We start from the raw sequence: 19,699 nt of genomic DNA, 5'->3' as shown, positions 1-19,699 counted from the left end.
TGCCTATCCACATACATTGGACAAACCAACAGGAGAATAAATGCACGCATTGCAGAACACAAGAACGCAGTCAGAAAAGAAGAAAATACTTCCTCCCTTTTCCAGCACCTTAAAGCCACAGGACATGAAAACCAAATTAATCTCCAATACTGAACACTTCAACAAGAGAATAATCAGGGAAGCCATCGAAATAAACACCCCCATAACATGAATAAACGGGATGATACCTCCTGCCTATCAGACATCTGGAAACTAGCCCTTATCAACAAACGAGTCCCAGCCATGAAAACCAACACCGGATCCAAAACAACACATGACACCACCACCAATCTCCCTCACCAGACTCAAACCCAAACCCATTCCATAGACAAAAGGCAACCACCATCCAGAAAACAGACCATGGCTGCATCACCAGCTGCCACACCCTTCGACCCTCAAACTAAGCAAACTGACACACGCCATGAACACATAGCCAGACCTCAAGCTCAGAGCCAAACCAAAACCCGGAACATCACATCACAGCCACCCGTTCAGGATATCACATCACGGAACTCAGGAGGTTACACCACAAAACTTCAGGAAGTTACAACACAGCCAACGACCCAGGAAATTACAGCACAAGATCCAGGATGTCACAACAATAGAACTCAGAAGGTCATCACACAGCCCATTACCCAGGTCGTTACAACACAGGAGGCTGATAGACCCACAGCCAGTACCTCAGCCACACATGTTCTTATGAAAAAGCCAACCAATCTGCAAACATCAACTCCATCAACCAATCAAGAAATAACAACACAGCCAACCAGCCCGCTTACAACAGAGCCAGCACACCACACCTCCCCACCGGTATTTATAGAGAGATGGCTGCTCCGATCACGCTTTGCTCATACAAGCACGAAGCCGAAAGCACCAGCCTGAAGATGGCGAGTGGGACCTCATCGAAACATCGCCAAGATACTCTCAATCTCACATGGGAAAAGACCCGAACACGCCAAGACCTGCATATATATATTAGGCTAGCCCCAAATTTAAAACGGCTGTGAAAGCCTGACTCACAGACGAACACAACACAGAAGCCTGATGATGGCAGATGAGATTCTGCCGAAACGTCGCTACAACTTTAAAAGCACAACTATAATGACGTGGGAAAATACCCGAACAAACCCAAATACCATACATGTAAGTACCCGCGAAAACTTAAGAAAACACACACACACACACACACACATATATATATATGGATCTTTGGTTATTCGGGTTTTCTCCCATGTAAAATTGGAAGTATCTAGGTGACCATTCAATGAAGTCGAACACACCCCCACCCAATCAGAACACAGCCAAGCCCCCACCCAATCAAGTCACACCCCCACTAGCAGTTAAAAGGAAGAAGCAGCTGCAAGCTCACATTACTCCGAGAAGCACTAAGCCGAAGACACAAGCCTGAAGATGTTGAATGAGACTTCATCGAAACATCACCTAGATACTTCCAATTTTATGCAGGAGAAAACCCGAATAACCAAAGATCCACATACAAATACCCGTGAAAACCTCAGAAAATATATATATATATTGGTCCAGTTCCTCATATGTATGTATGCAATAATGACAGCCGTTCAAACATGCATCAGGGAGAGAGTTCAGAGAAGTTACAATTTTTGTCCTGCAACAGGAACACAGCCAGAAAAGAAGAAGTAACAAAAGCAATAAAAGGGGGTGAACAAGAACGGGAAATAGGCATCTTCTATTACTCTTCCAATGTGAATTGCAACAGCATAAGAATATTTTTTAAAAATATTTTAGTTAGAACATCATGGATTAAAAGAGTGACATCCTAGGTTATTTTACTTGTACCGGGTGTACATAAACTAAAACAAGTTTACAGATTCTGGATGGATGCATATATGTAAGTTAAATTAAGACAGTGTCAAACATGATTATTAAACTCATCTTGCTTATTTGACTACACTTAACATTTCTTTACATTTAGAAACTAAAACACCTTTCTGAAAACCCTTACCTTGGTGTAACTCGTGTGAGATCGTTGGAAAGATGTAGAATACGGCAAGTGGTAAAGGAAAATGTGGAATTGGTTTGTGACATGCACTTCCCAGGATGATGTACTACATTAAAAAGAGAGGACATTATTTGTATTTATATATTAAAAGAATTTTATATTCTCAAACTAACAGATGGAAAAGTGATATTATACTTTACTTGTGATCTGTGCAATAAATATCCGATATTTCTAAATCTCTTTATTATCTAGCTCCTCTGATATATTAATATCTATGAGAAGAGTCTTATTTATCACATCTTTTGTTTTACTGGGACAGCCGTTACTGTAAGGACTCTCAGCAGATACAAATGCTTTAGGGTCATTGGTGGGGTTCAATTTTTTTTCTACCGGTTCTGTGGGCGTGGCATGGCTTGGTGGGTGTGGCATGGTGGGCATGGCAGGGGAAGGATACTATAAAATCTCCATTCCCACATCACTCCTGGGGAAGGATACAGTAAAATCTCAATTCCCTCCCCATTCCTGGGGGAAGGTAATCACTGGTTCTCTGAATTACTCAAAATTTCCGTTACCGGTTTTCTAGAACTGGTCAGAACCTGCTGAATACCACCTCAGTTTAGGGTAGCCAATAGCAAGAAGTGTTACTTCTACTTATTACTCTGGCATGGTAATTTCCAATAGTATAAAATATCACTTAGGAAAGGCAACAATGTAATTATCATGCTAAATTGTCCCAATTCTAAACAATCCAAATGCTATCTATTTGATCTTATTGCTACATTATTAGCAATTATGGGGACAAAGAAGTGGTAAATGCTAATTCTGTAAGAAGTAGATATAATATCTTAATCTGTATTAGCAGGTTTATTTTATGGGCAAGATATAATAAACTCTTAACAAAAATGTGCAATATCTTAGAACTCATACATTTCAGTTTCTTTTACATTGATCCAGGCAGATATATCCCATCACCTTGATTCAGTAATGGATCCAGAGACAATAAATTTTAGGATACAAAAATGATAGTACATAGTATGGTGCTTAAATGTTTGTGAACCTTTTTGAATTTGTAATATTTCTGTATAAATATGACCTAAAACACAATCATTTTTCCAAGGTAGTCCTGAAACTAGATAAAGAGAATCAAATTAAATGAGTAAAAAACATTATATTTGTTCATTGATTTATTGAGGAAAATGATCCAAAGCTACATATTTGTATGTGGCAAAACTATGTGAACTTAACTTTTCAGTGTGCTGTTCTCAGGCAGTGTTAGCATCAATTAAACATATCAGCTTGCAGGAATTTGAGCCTATTCCTCCTTTCAGAGCAGCTTCAAATTAGGGGTGCTGATGGGCTTCTTTGCATGAATTGCCCATTTCAATTCCTCCTACATTTCTCTAAGACTACGGTCTTTAATCTGATCATTCCTAAATACTAACTTTCCTGTTTTAACCATTCTTTGTCTTTGGAGATTATCAGTCATTCAGGTCATGGTTTTCCCCAAAGTTGCTTTTTCAATAGGCAACTGGACTTCCTTGTTTTTCTTTAAAGACGTTTCGCTTCTCATAGAACAAGCTTGATGATATTGCTCTAGATTTCACAGGTGGGTTAAAGTTCTTATGCTGGAATGCAGGATGTGCCTTTTGCTGAAGATAATTTTTCCAGTAGTCTTCAGACTTATCCACATGGTCTTTTGCAAACTATAGATGGGCAGCAATAATCTTTTTTGGAGAGTAGTGGCCTTCTCCTTGCAACCGTGTCATGCACATTATTGCTGTTCAGTGTTCTTCTTATGTTGTTCTCATCAACACTGACATTCTCTGTGTAAGAAAAGCCTTTAATTCCTCAGATATTACCTGGGGTTCTTTGAGACAGAATATTTTATACCATTACCCTGAGGAGGGTAACTATGGGGTTGAATTGCCTCCATTTGTACTCAATCTGCCTGACAGAGGACTGATTAAGTTTAAACCCTTTAGAGACAGTATTGTAATCTGTGGACAATCTGTGTTTTTCAGAGGTCCTTAGATATCTCCTTTGTTCAAGCTATGAAACACTTCCAAACATAAGGTAGGATGTACTATACTCATACCTGGTTGAAAGTGCAGACTATAATTTCCCCTTCAAATTAATTGATAATCTAGAGGTTCATATATCTTTGCCACATACAAGTAGCTTTGGATCACTTTTTATATATTATTTTTGTATTCAGCGTAACTATTATGGATCCACTATTGCCCATCTGCAGCATTTATTTTCCACCTCCATCTGAAACACAAACAAAACATCTGCTGTACCAGATAGCAATTAAATTAATCAATTAATAAAACTATCTGAATAGCTGAATATAAGATAAATAGCTTATTTTTGTGGTACTGCAACAAAACAGATTATAGAACCATACAAGATCCAAATTTGTATTTACAAATTGCTATAGGATGCAACTGTATAATGCAAAGCTAAACAGACCATAAAGTACATCATCTTAAAAAAATCACCTCCTCAATTAAAATTCTATATATTCTCATGTTACAAGGGGAAAAAATATACATTTAGCCAAATTGGAAAGAAATAAGAGGCACTGAAAATAATATAATGGAATTTATTATATTCCTGAAAATCATCTCTACAAAGCTTGGAATTCCTTGTCTGACCTACAGGCACTTTAGAAAATAGCTTGACCTCTTTCTCTCTGTAGTAGCCCCTCAAATATTAGAAGACTGCTATCATGTCTGCCCTGGTCCTTCTCTTCACTAGACTAGCCATGCCCAGTTCCTGTAAATGTTCTTCATGTGTTTCAGTCTCCAGTCCCCTAATCATCCTGGTTGCTCTTCTCTGTACTTTTTCTAGAGTCTCAACATCTTTTTTATAATGTGGTGACCAAAACTGGATTCAGTACCCTAGATGTGGTCTTACTAAGGCTTTATAGAGTGGTGTTAGTAGCTCACTTGAGCATTAGCTTTTTTGGCTGTTACTGCACACTACTGGCTCATATTTAGCTGGTTGTCCACTAAGACTCCAAGATCTCTCTCACAGTTACTGCTATTGAGCCTGGTTTCACCCAGTCTGTATGTGTACTTTTGGTTTTTCTTGCCTAAGTGTAGGACTTTACTTTTCTCTACATTGAAGGAATATCTTTTATTAATATTTAATACTGTTTTTATTGCTACCAACTGATCTGCATTGTTCCTTCAAATTATATTGCTTTAAAGTTCTAATTTATTTTAGTGTAATTAGTATAACTTTTATTGCTGCAAATCTCTAACAAAAACCCATAAGCATTGCATAGAGTGAGGATAATATACAACTACTAAGTAGAACACCGAAAAATGAAATGGATATAAGAAAAAATAAGCATGGATTTCAACCCTATCAAACACATTATGAGTATTGGGGAATGAAGGATTATTAAGGAAAATGGATGTGCCTGTGTAAATTGCAAGCAGAACCAAAAAATGAAAAGCATCTGATGACCTCTTGTGATCATAGGCAAATATGGGAAAAGCACCATGTTTTTGTCAATATTATTCTTTCTGTTTTCAGTATCATAGATTGTTTAATCATGCCATTTTTTCCACTTCTGAAATATGACATACTTTATGGATAGCCCCGATTGCAAATCAGTTCACAAACTGAAAATACCATGCATCCATCAACAGTCATATAAGCAATCCAAAATTAAGTACAATTGCAAAGTCATCATGATTGCAGGTGAGATTAAAAATCTTCAATACATTATCATGATTGTACAAGAAATATATCTGTGATTATTTAGCCACATGATGTGACTACCTTTTAAAATATTGTTTATCCATGATAGGATATGTAACCTGGTTACATTTACAAAATCTTTTTAAATTTAGAGAGGCTGAGAAAACTACATGCTTATTGTGGCTATATTTCCTGTAAAGCTGGCAGCAAAATAATCATATAATGATGATAATTACGTGAAAAGAGTTACTGCATATGAAATATGGAAATTTTTAAAAACTGTTAATATAATGAGGTGACAGTAAAAAAAAATCATCCCCATTTCATGTTAGGTATTAGTCTGCATTTTTCAATGATGGCTAATACACTAATACAGTATCATTGTTCAAAAATTATTTATATCACCTTAAAAACTCGTGATACTGCTGCTTCAAGGATTTGTGCAAACAATTATATTTAAGGGTTATAGCAATCATGACTCTGTGCAAGTGTAACCAGCTTAAAATATTTGAGAAAATCTCAAATAATCAATAATGGAAATATATTATATGGAGAGAAAAGCTAAATTTAAAAGAAAAAGAGTAGCTCAGTGTTAGACAACAAATAATAGCAGAATAAAAAAGTATGAAAATTTTAGATTAAACAATTATTCACAGAATATATAAAAGCTTTAACCTACAATATCTCCATATCTGCATTACCCATTTCATCAAAACACTGTTTTTCTTTCACTAAGGAATTATATTAGCAGAAAACTGTTGCAATAAAATAGACTGAGCTCATTATTATTAATATACAAGATAGGAAAAGGCTGCTAAATGTAGCAATTGAGGCTAATAGGTGAGCTTTCTTGACTATGAAAGAGAAATATTTTTTTAACATCTATAAAGACTAATCCTGCAAAGATACCACTCAGAGAAACATGGACAGCATCCTCCAGTAATCAGCTTTTCATAAGGCTACAGTATTCTCTGTCAGGAAACCGTGAATGGCCTGTAAGTGATCAGTATCTCTAACAATTCAAAAATGAAAAGAATATCATGCTTTAATTCCAATACAATCTTCAACAATATTCAAAGTTATTTGGTCCAACATATAAAAGGATAATATGTGATCAACAATGAGGTTTTGTTATTATTTATTTTGAAAAAAATCTAAATGTATGTTAAAAGGACTGTCTTTTTCTCTAGCCACCAAATGATTTCTCAAATTCTCTTTTTTTTTTGCAGAAAATCACAGTGCTGTTAAATAAAATAACCTCTTCTTTCATTCATATATCAAAATTGACTGGAAGTTACCAAAGTTATAGCACATAAATTTTGTTTCAGATTTCAGTAAGAATTTCCCATCCCATAACTGCATTTTCATAAGAGTTCTAAATTCTATGTATAAAATGTATGCCAAATGTAAAAAGACAAAATAACACTTAAGAAAATCATTTTCATTATTACATTTACAGAAATCCAGCTTGAAATCCAGCTCTTGAATGGTAATCAATCAGAATTAGGAACATGTTATATCCAGTGTGGAAAAATGTTTCCCTTCAGATTACTTATTTTAAAAGAAAACTGGTATCTGTTTCAATTATCAGACATAGGAATCCACAGCTATGACAAAAACATATCATGATGCAAACCATATTTTTTTATACTCAATACTGGATCCAAAAATACTGCAAAAGTCACAGGTTACATGGTATACTATTATATGGTATGATTTGTCTTTCTATGCTTTGGCTGTCAACCAAAGAAAAATACAGGTGAAACTCAAAAAATTAGAATATCGTGCAAAAGTTCATTTATTTCAGTAATGCAACTTAAAAGGTGAAACTAATATATGAGATAGACTCATTACATACAAAGGAAGATAGTTCAAGCCGTGATGTGTCATAATTGAGGTGATTATGGCTTACAGCTCATGAAAACCCAAACCCACAATCTCAGAAAATTAGAATATTGTGAAAAGGTTCAATATTCTAGGCTCAAAGAGTCCCACTCTAATCAGCTAATGAAGCCATAACACCTGCAAAGGATTCCTGAGCCTTTAAATGGCCTCTCAGTCTGGTTCAGTAGGAATCACAATCATGGGAAAGACCGCTGACCTGACAGTTGTGCAGAAAACCATCACTGACACCCTCCATAAGGAGGGAAAGCCTCAAAAGGTAATTGCAAAAGAAGTTGGATGTTCCCAAAGTGCTGTATCAAAGCACATTAATAGAAAGTTATGTGGAAGGGAAAAGTGTGGAAGAAAAAGATGCACAAGCAGCAGGGATGACCGCAGCCTGGAGAGGAGTGTCAGGAAAAGGCCATTCAAAAGTGTTGGGGACTTTCACAAGGAGTGGACTGAGGCTGGAGTCAGTGCATCAAGAGCCACCACACACAGACGGATCCTGGACATGGGCTTCAAATGTCGTATTCCTCTTGTCAAGCTGCTCCTGAAGAACAAATAACATCAGAAGCGTCTTACCTGGGCTAAAGGAAAACAGAACTGGTCTGTTGCTCAGTGGTCCAAAGTCCTCTTCTCTGATGAGAGCAACTTTTGCATCTTATTTGGAAACCAAGGACCCAGAGTCTGGAGGAAGAATGGAGAGGCACACACTGCAAGATGCTTGAAGTCCAGTGTGAAGTTTCCACAGTCTGTGTTGATTTGAGGAGCCATGTCATCTGCTGGTGTTGGTCCACTGTGATTCATTAAGTTCAGGGTCAACACAGCCATCTACCAGGAGATTTTGGAGCACTTCATGCTTCCTTCCATAGACGAGCTTTATGGGGATGCTGACTTCATTTTCCAGCAGGACTTGGCACCTGCCCACACTGCCAAAAGCACCAAAACCTGGTTCAATGACCGTGGGATTACTGTGCTTGATTGGCCAGCACACTTGCCTGAACTGAATCCCATAGAGAATCTGGGGCATTGCCAAGAGAAAGATGAGAGACATGAGACCGAAAAATGCAGAAGAGCTGAAGGCTGCTATTGAAGCATCCTGGTCTTCCATAACACCTCAGCAGTGCCACAGGCTGATAGCTTCCATGCCACACTGCATTGAGGCAGTAATTGCTGCAAAAGAGGCCCAAACCAAGTACTGAGTACATATGCATGCTTCTACTTTTCAGAGGTCTGATATTGTTCTATGTACAATCCTTGTTTTATTGATTGCATGTAATCTAATTTTCTGAGATTGTGGATTTGGGGTTTTCATGAGCTGTAAGCCATAATCATCACAATTATGACAAATCACGGCTTGAACTATCTTGCTTTGCATGTAATGAGTCTATCTCATATATTAGTTTCACCTTTTAAGTTGTATTACTGAAATAAATGCACTTTTGCACAATTTTTCGAGTTTCACCTGTCGTTCTCTATTTAATGCATCAGGATGTTTTTCAAATAGGACATCTGAACATGGGCTAATGTAAATCAAAAGACAGAATGATGCTGAAGTTGAAATGCTAAAATATTTTAAATTCTATCAGTTAATTCAAATATCATACAGTATTACTCCAATTCCCAAGTCATCAAGCACTTATGCAGGTAATTGTCCATGTATTGGGTTTTGGGTTTTATAGATCACATTGTAAAATCTGAATCCATACCATTCTTTGTCCCCCAACGTCATAAAGTAGCCTACAGATCTGCTGAGCAATGAAGCAAGAAGAAACACTTCTCAGTCTGTTTCATTTGTGTTTAGGCTTTGTAGAGAAAATTTCATTCCTCATAATGGTAGACGCTTACTCCAATTGGCTGGAGGTAAGCGACATGAGAACTACCACCACCGAGGCCGTCATCAAAGAACTCAACAGACTATTCTCAACCCACGGCCTCCCAGATGTAATTGTGTCAGATAACGGGCCACAGTTCACCGCACTGGAATTCGAAAAATTCCTAGCGGAATGGGGAATACGGCACGCCCTGACAGCGCCGGCACATCCGGCGGCGAACGGTAGGGCAGAACGAATGGTTCAATTCACCAAAAAAACAATTCAAAAAATCAAAACCGGAGACATGCAAGAGAAAATAAATAAACTACTTTTTATCCAACACATAACACCAAACACAACGACCAACAAGAGCCCTGCAGAACTACTAATGGGGAGGAAACTAAGATCCCCTCTAGATAGGCTGCACCCCACGTACAACCCCGAAAAACCCACCGACTCATCAAGCAGGTTCCGAACATTTACACCAGGAGACGCGGTATATGCAAAAAACCTTAAAGGGGACCCCCTCTGGATACCGGCAACGATAACCCAGGCAACAAGTCCCCGCTCGTACTGGCTACAAACAACCGACGGACGAGCATGGAAATGACACATCGATCAAATAAGATCGAGAACAACCATGGGAAACACAACCAACACGCAAACAGACAGACACATAAAACCAGAAAGGGAAAAGAACCACCCCAGCACCAACCAAGAGGGGAGGGAAAGCCCCGGGAACCAACCCCAACCAGAAAGAAACCAGGAATACTCACCAACCGAAGCAGAAATAGACAGCCAGCTCAAAGCCTCGCCGGGAAGAAACAGCCAAGCCAGCTCAACCAGCCCGGAAAGACCGGACGGGAGCGGCAACACCAGCAGCTCAACCAGCCCGGGAGGAAGCTGCGACGAAAGGCCCGGCTCACCCTTCCAGGTGGTTCCATCTACGAGGCAGAGAGCAGCACAGAACCCGACCGAACCGCCCGAAGGCCAGGCATCAACTAACCTGTGCAGGTCAAGTAGGCAAGTACGGAGCCCCGCCTACTTATGGGACTACGTCACGTAGGACCATACCAAGGGGAGGGGTGTTCTGTATGATCCATTAGCATACTTGTAAACACCGCGCCCTGATTGGCCAGGGCGCACGGCAACCTGATTGGCTGAGCGAGCCACACTGATTGGCCCGCCACAAATCCCTGCGATTGGTGGAAACTAATCGCGGGAGATTTAAAGCGGTGCCATTGGCCGTGGCCGCCGTGGCCAGGCAATATAAGCCGCCGCAAACTTTCTGAACCCCGAGTCGATCTCGGGACTAATAAAGAGCTGAAACCCAGTCACTGACTCCCGAGCCTTCTTCCAATCGGCGAATATAACATGGACTACATTGAATTCTAGCAACATAATTAACCCTTATCCTGCAGATAACCTTGCTTAGCATAGATAATAAAAAATTCTAACTATTTTAAATATATATCTGTATATCTATATCTATATTTCTCAGATGGATCCAAAAACATAATTGGCAGGAAAAAATATAAATATAACAATATATATATATAAATATAACAATTCTATCTGGCTTTATTTTTTCCTCATAGCTAGATATTAGCGAGAAAGAACTGACATATAGTCTTAGCAGTTTACACCTTTTTGCTTCTCTGTGCTCCAAATGACTTGGATGTTGATCCCAGTAGAGTTTTGTATCAGGCATTATTTTTAATAGCAAGCCTTCTAGCCTCAAACTCCCCTCCAGTTATTAAAAATGTACACTATTTAAGCCAATATGCAATTTTATCCTAAGAAACAAAGTGGTTGATTTTAAGAAACTCCTCTTATTACAGATAACAATGCTGAAATTCTGCCATCCACTCTCAATTACTTTGTCTTTAGATAAACATTAAATAATCTTAGAATATAAGCATTAGAACACAAATCCCAAGAGAAAAGCAATCTGCAAAACTGTAATCTAGTCATACAAACCCAGAACCAAAACAAGTGGCTTCTTTTTTTTCTGAGAACCCCAATGAATTGCATCCTTTTAGCAGCCTTCTCTCATCAAACTAAAGAAGAAAATAGAGATTATGCATTTCTTTTGGGTTGAAACTCCCACCCAGTAATAGTTAGAAATCACAGTTCAGAAATTGGCTAATATTAATTCTTGTGTGCAGTGTTGTGAAGTTAAACATGAAGCAACATTATGGATGCTGTTCTGGAGAGATGTAAGAATGGCCCAGTTATCAAAATCCTGCAAACATGGCAGTTGTGCTGGATTTAATGAGATTCCCTCACCAGACCTCTCATTGTCAGTTGCAGGTTTCTGCATCTCCTCTGGGAAAGACTGAGAGTGATTTGGGTAATTCTTGCTATCTGAAACAGTCACTCGTGCCTGAGACCTCTCACCTGAGGTCTCTGTGTGCTGAATTGGTGTTGAGGTAGTTAAGCCTTTGTATGTAATTTCACCTGACTCATCTTCTTCAAAATCATTAAGGCAATACACTTCATCCAGATCAAGATCAAGAGTGCGGAAGCCCTTAGTAAGAACCCCAGGCCTTGGGTCTAGGATGCCTCCTAGATGAGGCTGAGCAAGCTGTTGCCAATGGTGCAGTGTGGCAGAACCTTGGAAAACAACAAAACAAACAGGTCAGTAAGGAAATTTGAATTATGGATATAATTCAGTATATATGGAAATTTGAATTATGCTTAATCTTCATTATATGTAGTTACACCTTAATTGCGGATGAAGTTTCATAACTGCTTCAAACCAACTGTTCTGCAAGAGATCATCATAGTGGGAAACTTCATAAAAATGTGGCTTCAGTTTGCAAGTATCAAACATTATGTTACATCACTTTTGTTACTAGAGACAAAATAGATGCGTGATTTTTGAGATGGCATAATTCTGATTAAGACAAGTCAGTTTGGTTTACTAGTTAGGCTAGAAACTAGGGGATAGTGAGTTCCACAAACTCAGCTGGATGAACTTGGACCAATCATTCTCTCTCCGTTTTTGGAAGCAGGGAACAGTAATCCGCTTCTGAAATCTTGCCAAAAAACTGCAGGAATTTGTCCTGGCAATCATCAGGAGGCAAGACTGACTTGAAGGCATAAACTTGGTCCCCCAGACCAAATTCACAATGCATTATTTATTTGTTTGCTTGTTTAATTACATGGCGACCATCTCAATCACTGACTTTGATATGTTGACTAAGAAATAAATCCAATTTACTTCAATGTAATAAAAAACTACTGTCAACCCTACATAGAAAGATTTTGACTAATTGTCCATCCAAAGAACATGGACTTGTATAAAAATTTTTTTAAATTCAACTGAGTTAAAAAAACTCAGTGTTATTTCCGCCATTTTAATGTAGACAGGAAAGGGGATGAGAAAGAACATTGAAAAGTTCTATTCCTTAACTTCTAGGCTAGCTTAGATAGCTAAGATGGACAGAGGGGGTAACAGCATCATTTCTAGCAATTAAACAATACAATAAAAATGTGAGTTTTGCCCTTTTAAAAACATTCCACCTTTTTAAAAAAAATTCAAGATAGTGAACATACCTAATACTCTTTCCTCCATTTTTTTTCCTACAAAAACAACCTTCTGAAGTGGATGTGGCTGAGACAGATTGCCCAAAGTCATTTCATGCCTAAGGGAGTATTAAAAATCCCAGGATCCTGGTCTGATCACTAGACCAAGAATAATATGGAATAATCTTATGAATTGTGCCTACCTCCCATTCTGATTTTACCAAAAACAAAAAAAGTCTAGTACTTGCCTTTTGCTCACTCCAGACTAAAGACAACACTGAGGCATTGTTCATAGTAGTACAAAAACAAGCACTAAGCACCGGATCCACAGAAGCAGAGGTCTACCAGGACCCATTATGCAAAGATATAACCTAAAATGTAAGCTAGGAGAGGATAGGATAGGATGGGACAGGACACGATATGTTTCTCTGTTCATACTACTGGACAATCTAACACATATTTTGTGTGTGTGTGTGTATTATTCCGCTCTCCTCCTCTCTTTTATTCTTAATACGTAACAAATAACTTCATTTCCATTATTAATTAAATAATTAAATAGTATAATAATATATAATAAGCATCTCTAAATTAACTGCTATTATTAATCTATAATAATTGGAGGTTTAATAAAATGTTGTAATGAAATTATGGGCATTTGAATTATATATTTTTAACAAAACAAGTAAAGTGAAAAATAGAGAATAGAGAATAGCTAGATAGCAGATAGAAATACATGTACTGTATCTATGCCCCAAGTTAGCTTCCAAATTTCAATTATTTAAATTAAATATTATTTCAAAATATATAAGGATTTTGAAATTATCTCGTGCATAAAGGATACATGCTAAATTTTAAAGATGGTGAATAACACAAAATGCAAGAAAAATTTTCATACACAAAGAAAAAGCTAAAGTGAAAAATCAGGAGAAACAGAGAAAATGGAGACTGAAAGTTTATTGAAGAAAACAAACTGGATGAAAGAAACCTATACAATACTAATAATCAATAGACAAAAGTTGATTATCTTCTCTAAAATATTTTAATTTGTTCAATAAGCACTCTGTAAAAGCCAAACATTTATATTGGTTCAGTTGTGTTGGGGTGAATCTTCCCATTTTGATGCAAATTCCCAAAAAATAAAATAGCTTATAGATAAAAAGAAAAAGTTGATTTGTTAGATTCATATTATAAACTCCAAAAATGTAACCCAAAACCCAAAACTAATCATTTGGGTGACATTTATTATAACATTTTTATGCATAGGTCAATTCTTTTGAAGAAGAGAATGTATGTTATCATAATCTTACACTTTAATCAATGAAATGCTGTGTTGTTTTGGAATAATATAAGTAGGTAGGTATTACTACTTATAGATTTTTTTTATTCAGATGATGAAAGAAAAGCATCCATTTGAAATAATATCCTAATACCAAAAAAAGTACATGGGCTTCATGGTGGCCTATTTCTGATGAAGCATGTGGCCTGCCAGAACAAAGCAAAGCAACTTGAGCTTTTGAAGGAAATGCTACCTTGAATTTGTTACAACAAATTAAGGACCACTTTCAGACTGTAACACTGCAATGTAGCAAGTGTTTTAGTTTGCACAAAGTGCATGAAAGTCAGTAAACCTATAATGTTGAAATTCAATGCGTTACCATATCATTGTTCTTCATATCAATGAAACTTAGGTTTACAATCTGAATGACATAGGAATATCTAATTTAATACAGGAAAATCAAGATGAATCCCTAAAAACTATAAATATTCTACTGAATATATTAGAAACATAGCATACGTTACTTTTTTATTTTAAAGGATAATTCCTGTCCTCAGAAGAGTTCAAACCAACAATGAGGACGGCTACCTCTAAAGTAAAATGAGTATGTATTACAAAGATTTCCTCTTTCTTGCTGATGGAGAAGAGACCACAAATAGTCACAAAGGAGAATAGATAAATGCTGAGAAGCTTTATTATCACCTTCTAAGGGCTTCACAATCTGAAGCTTCTCTGGGAGGTATGAACGACTGCTGACAGATATTCCTGAATAGCCAGTAAATTCAGAAAACCCGGAGTGTGTTCTAAATGACATAATACTCTCTGTTGGAGTAATGGAACCACTATGAAGCTCCCCTTCTCTGCCAATTCTCTCAACTTTCTTTCCTGTTCTTCTTCAAAAAACCTCCTTTCTGACAGGTAATTCTCCCTTCAAAGGGACAACCTTCGAAGGGCTTTTTCCAGGTCATAAGAACGTGGTGTTCCTGGTTTCTTGTTCTTCTCTTCATCTCTAAAATAAAGAGCAATCACACATTAATATAGGTGACAAGAATAAAGTAAGGAAAAAAAAACAAAAAATAAATTAATATTTAAAATTTTCAGTTCAATCAATAGAAAGTACACTTTCAATTTGAGAAATAGCTAGATAGATTAGTAGGGGTATAGATGAAAACAGGAATGTTCTTTATCTTACTGAGGTTAATGTATTATATACATGCTGCTCATTTAAAAAAAAACTAGTATGTACCATGGAAGAGAAATATAGCTGATTTAATAAATATAGAAAGCTTTAATACATGCAGTATTGTATACATAAGAACTGGCCTACATAATATGTGGCCCTCCAAGTAGCTTTATGCCCATATTTTTTTTAAAAGTAGCAAATTTTGAGCCACTGCTGCCAGTTACAGAGCTTCTGCCATTCTGCTAGCCAAAAAATAGCTGACTGGCACATACTTCTAGTATTTGCAGTCTATGAGGATTTTTAAATTATCAGCATGGCCCTTTCTCCTGATAATTTGTGCAGGTCTGCACTACAACCATAAATGGTAAATTATTATTTTCTGTAATCTTCAGTGTCACCTATAATGTTTTTTCCTTAATTCTCTCTAATAACAGAAATAATGAGAGCTTATGTAGTAATTTGTGAAAAAGAAATTGTCAACCCGAAAGCATCTATTTTAGTTAAAATATCATGGTATTTATTTTTAAAAAGGTGGTCATATTTTCTTTAGGAAAAAAAATCAGTTTACCGTATTTGCCGGCGTATAAGACGACCCGGCGTATAAGACGACCCCCCACCACCACCAGAAACGCCCTCCAGAAATCCCCAGGGCTGCAGCGGCAGGGCGGAGTGCCAGGGGCCGTGGGAAGAGCAGGAAGGCTGCAGCCTCGGGCGGAGCGAGGCGAGCGGGATGAAGCGGAAGCGACGCAGGGGATCCGGGAAGCCAGAGGCGCCTTCGCTGCGTCCAACAAGCATCCGAAAGCCGGCAGTGGATATACCGGCGTATAAGACGACCCCCCCACTTGGAGGCATGTTTTTCGGGGCAAAAAAGTCGTCTTATACGCCGGCAAATACGGTAGATACTGCATATGTCAGATTAATTTTAGAATTTAGAATAGAACTGAAAGGGACCTTGGAGGTCTTCTAGTCCAGCCCCCTGCTCAAGCAGGAGAACCTATACTATTTCAGAGAAGTGACTGTCTAGTCTCTTTTTAAAAACTTTCAGTGATGGAGTGCCCACAATTTCTGAAGGCAAGCTGTTCCAGTGGTTAATTGTCCTTACTGTTAGGAAGTTTCTCCTTAATTGCAGGCTGCTTGTCTCTTTGATCAGTTTCCAGCCATTATTTCTTGTCCTGCCCACTGGTGCTTTAGAGAATAATTTGACCCCTTTGTGGAAGCCCCTCAAATACTGAAATACTGCTATCATGTCACCTCTAATTCTTCTTTTCTTTAGACTAGCCAAACTCAAAATATGCAGCCATACTCCAGGCCTTTGATCATCTTAGTTGCTCTTCTGTGAACTTTTTCCAAAATCTCCACATCTTTTTTTATTGTGTGGTGATCGCAATTGGTTGCAGTATTCCAGGTGTGGTTTTACTAGGGTTTTGTAAAGCAGCACTAATATTCCATGTGATCTTGATTCTATACCTTTGTTTATACAACCCAGGATTGTTTTGGCTTTTTTGGCTGTTGCTCCACATTGCTGGCTCATATTCAAATGATCATCCATTGATGTTAGATTGATTGGTTTGTAATTTCCTGGGTCTGTTCCCCCCACCTTTCTTGAAGATGGGAACCATATCATCCCTTTCCCAATCTTCAGGTACTTCCCCTTTGCTCCAGGATTTTTGAAAGATTTGATACAGTGGTTCTGAGATAACATCTGCCAGCTTCTTCAGAATTCTGGGATATAATCTACCAGGTCCTGGTGATTTATATTCATCAAGGTCAGATAGATGTTCTCTTACCATTTTCTTGCTTATTTTAATTTTTATTTCTGGTTTGTTTTTTTACAGTAGTTTTTTTGATATGTTGGGCTATAATTTCTTTTTGCATGAAGACTGCAAAAGCAAAGAATGCAAAGAATGAGTTAAGCAGCTCTGCTTTCTTCCTACTGCCTGTTACTTCCTTGATTAATTAAGCAGTACTTAAAATATGATGCTTTGTTTAACTGACAATAAAATCACTATGGTAGTTATAATTTAATGGCTCAGGAAAATTCCAAATCCACAAACTGTTTCAAAAAATCATCATTCTAGAAAAATGCAGTGTGGTTGTTAATTATAAATTAATTACTTGAATGAAATTAAATTTTAATTATTCAAAGGTAATTTTATATCAGCAAATAAAATAATTTGCTTGGAATACATTACTCTGATGATTTGTTAAGGAAGAAAATAGGTTTACATTTTTAAAGTCTCTGATAATTTAAAATAAACATAATTATTTTAAATTACAACAATATGAAAAAAGATAAGAATAGCTTGAATTAAAATTAATTTCTTCTAAATATAGAGATAATGTTGTCTAGTGCAGGGGTCGCCAACCTTTTGGACTACAGGGACCACCAAATTCATAATTTTAAATCCCAGGGACCACTAACCGGTTCTGTGGGCATGGCCTAATTTGTGGGTGTAGCTTGGTAATGATGTGATTGGCTGGGCTTGTATGTTGCAATGTACAACTGTTACAATAAATGGATGCTAAAAGTTGCAATGGTCAACCTTGTAGATGGACAGTTTGATGTTGCTATGTGGTAAAGTGCTGACTGTGTGGAAAAATACTTGCTGGAGAAACGAAAGTTATGGGAAAAGAAAGTAAGAGAAACGAAAGTTATGGGAAAAGAAAGTAATTGGGCAGGGCTAAGAGCGGAGGTGATAAGACCCCAGCAATGGTATAGTTTTTGCATTAGCATAATTATGTAGATTACCTTATAAGGAAAATTTCCTTGTTCCTGCTATGACGCTTGCAAGCAACCTAATAAAAGGAGGTACCTGCCTTTGTTCAGTGCCTTCATCCCGAGTAAACATTGTGTCCGTGTGTTTATTTATCTACAATGAGAGGCCCAGGGCTCTGAACTCAGACCCTGCCATCGCCAGGGTGTGGGCAGCAAAAAGCCACACTTGTATGTAAATATTTTAAATATTTATATAAATATTGAATTTTTTTATTAAAAAATAGCAACTTTTACCCAAAATCAGGCAAAGCAGGCAGGTAGATTGAGTCGCTCACAGAATCACAGATTCATTCAGAAATCTATCTGCCATTGGCTAGCTCAGTCTGTCACATAAAATTTGCTTGCAAGCAAACTCACAAAATTAACTCACAACACACCATGTATGTAAATATTGAATTTTTTATTTAAAAAAAGAGCAACTTTTACCCAAAATCAGGCAAAGCAGGCAGGCAGATTGAGTTGCTCACAGAATCATTCAGTGATCTATCTATCTGCCATCGGCTAGCTCAGTCTCTCAAATTTGCTTGCTGTGAGTCTGCACAGTCCTAAGGGAGGTTCGGCTATGCTTAAAAGCAGAGCCGAAGATCTAAAGACTAGCTAGAAAGCAAGAAATCCAACCATTTCCTGCTTCCTAGCTGATCTAAATCTCTTGGCACAGCAGAACAGATGATGGTCGGAAAAAAGAAAAATAGCAATTTAGTAGGCAAGTTTGCTGGGTAAGGAGTGAGTGGGCGGGGAACGTTCCTGTGGGCCATGTGGACAGCGCAGCCTTGTGTTTCTGGATTAATTGCTTTGGGGGAGTGCTCTGGGGGTCAGATTTCTCTGGGGCCCACCAAAATTTTCTTACGGCCCACCAGTGGGCCACGGCCCACCAGTTGGCGACCACTGGTCTAGTGAACTGATCTAACCAATGGATGCTATATAATAGCAGAATGTGAAGAAAATGGAAGGAAATCATTAGGATGAAACTGTTTTTTTCATAAGAAGATACAGTTAAAAATTAGTATTACTAACCTAGAGTCAGTAGATTCAGTTTCTAGGATGATACTGTTTGTCTTATTGTCTAGCTCAATATTGGAAACGTCTCCACCATAGAAACTGGATCATGGTGTGCTGACACAGCTAGAAATGACTGAATTCACTGTGGAGGACTGGTTAGATCCTGGGATATTCGTTGGAGATGGAGTTAGGGACCTCTGCTTTACTATCTGATTGATGTTTCGTACAGTGTCAAACACTCTCTTGTGATGGCTGATAAAAACACATATAGTTAGTATTCTTCCAAATAGTGTATAAACCACATTATAATAAATACTTAAACAAGCCTTCATCAGCTAATTCCATTACTTTCAGTATATATCTGAAGGGCAGCATATTATGACAGCCTGGTTAAATTTTCTGCAATTATATTTTATCATAATTAATAATGCTTTTTGATGTCATACTGGCCACATTACAGCGGAAATGTCTTTGGATAGAGCTGGCTCATAGGCCTTGAAACAGA

The 19,699-nt window shown here is 37.6% G+C and overlaps 1 long non-coding RNA gene across 1 annotated transcript; it reads right to left on the bottom strand.

Annotated features, from left to right (window-relative positions):
- Positions 1-2,020: 2,020 nt before the first annotated feature.
- LOC148128867 (uncharacterized) lies at positions 2,021-19,283 on the bottom strand. Its single transcript, XR_015745665.1, has 4 exons — positions 19,210-19,283; positions 14,939-15,245; positions 11,830-12,045; positions 2,021-2,123 (listed from the first exon to the last, which is right to left on the bottom strand). It is a non-coding gene; the product is annotated as an uncharacterized LOC148128867 (long non-coding RNA).
- Between the last annotated feature and the right edge of the window lie 416 nt (positions 19,284-19,699).

Source organism: Notechis scutatus, chromosome Z, assembly GCF_049901735.1.
Source record: "Notechis scutatus isolate UNSWTSFEM ecotype Mainland chromosome Z, rNotScu1.2, whole genome shotgun sequence".
NCBI classification, from domain to species: Eukaryota; Metazoa; Chordata; class Lepidosauria; order Squamata; family Elapidae; genus Notechis; species Notechis scutatus.
The sequence above is the reverse complement of the archived record's forward strand: the minus strand, read 5'-3'. Positions and strand labels throughout refer to the sequence as shown.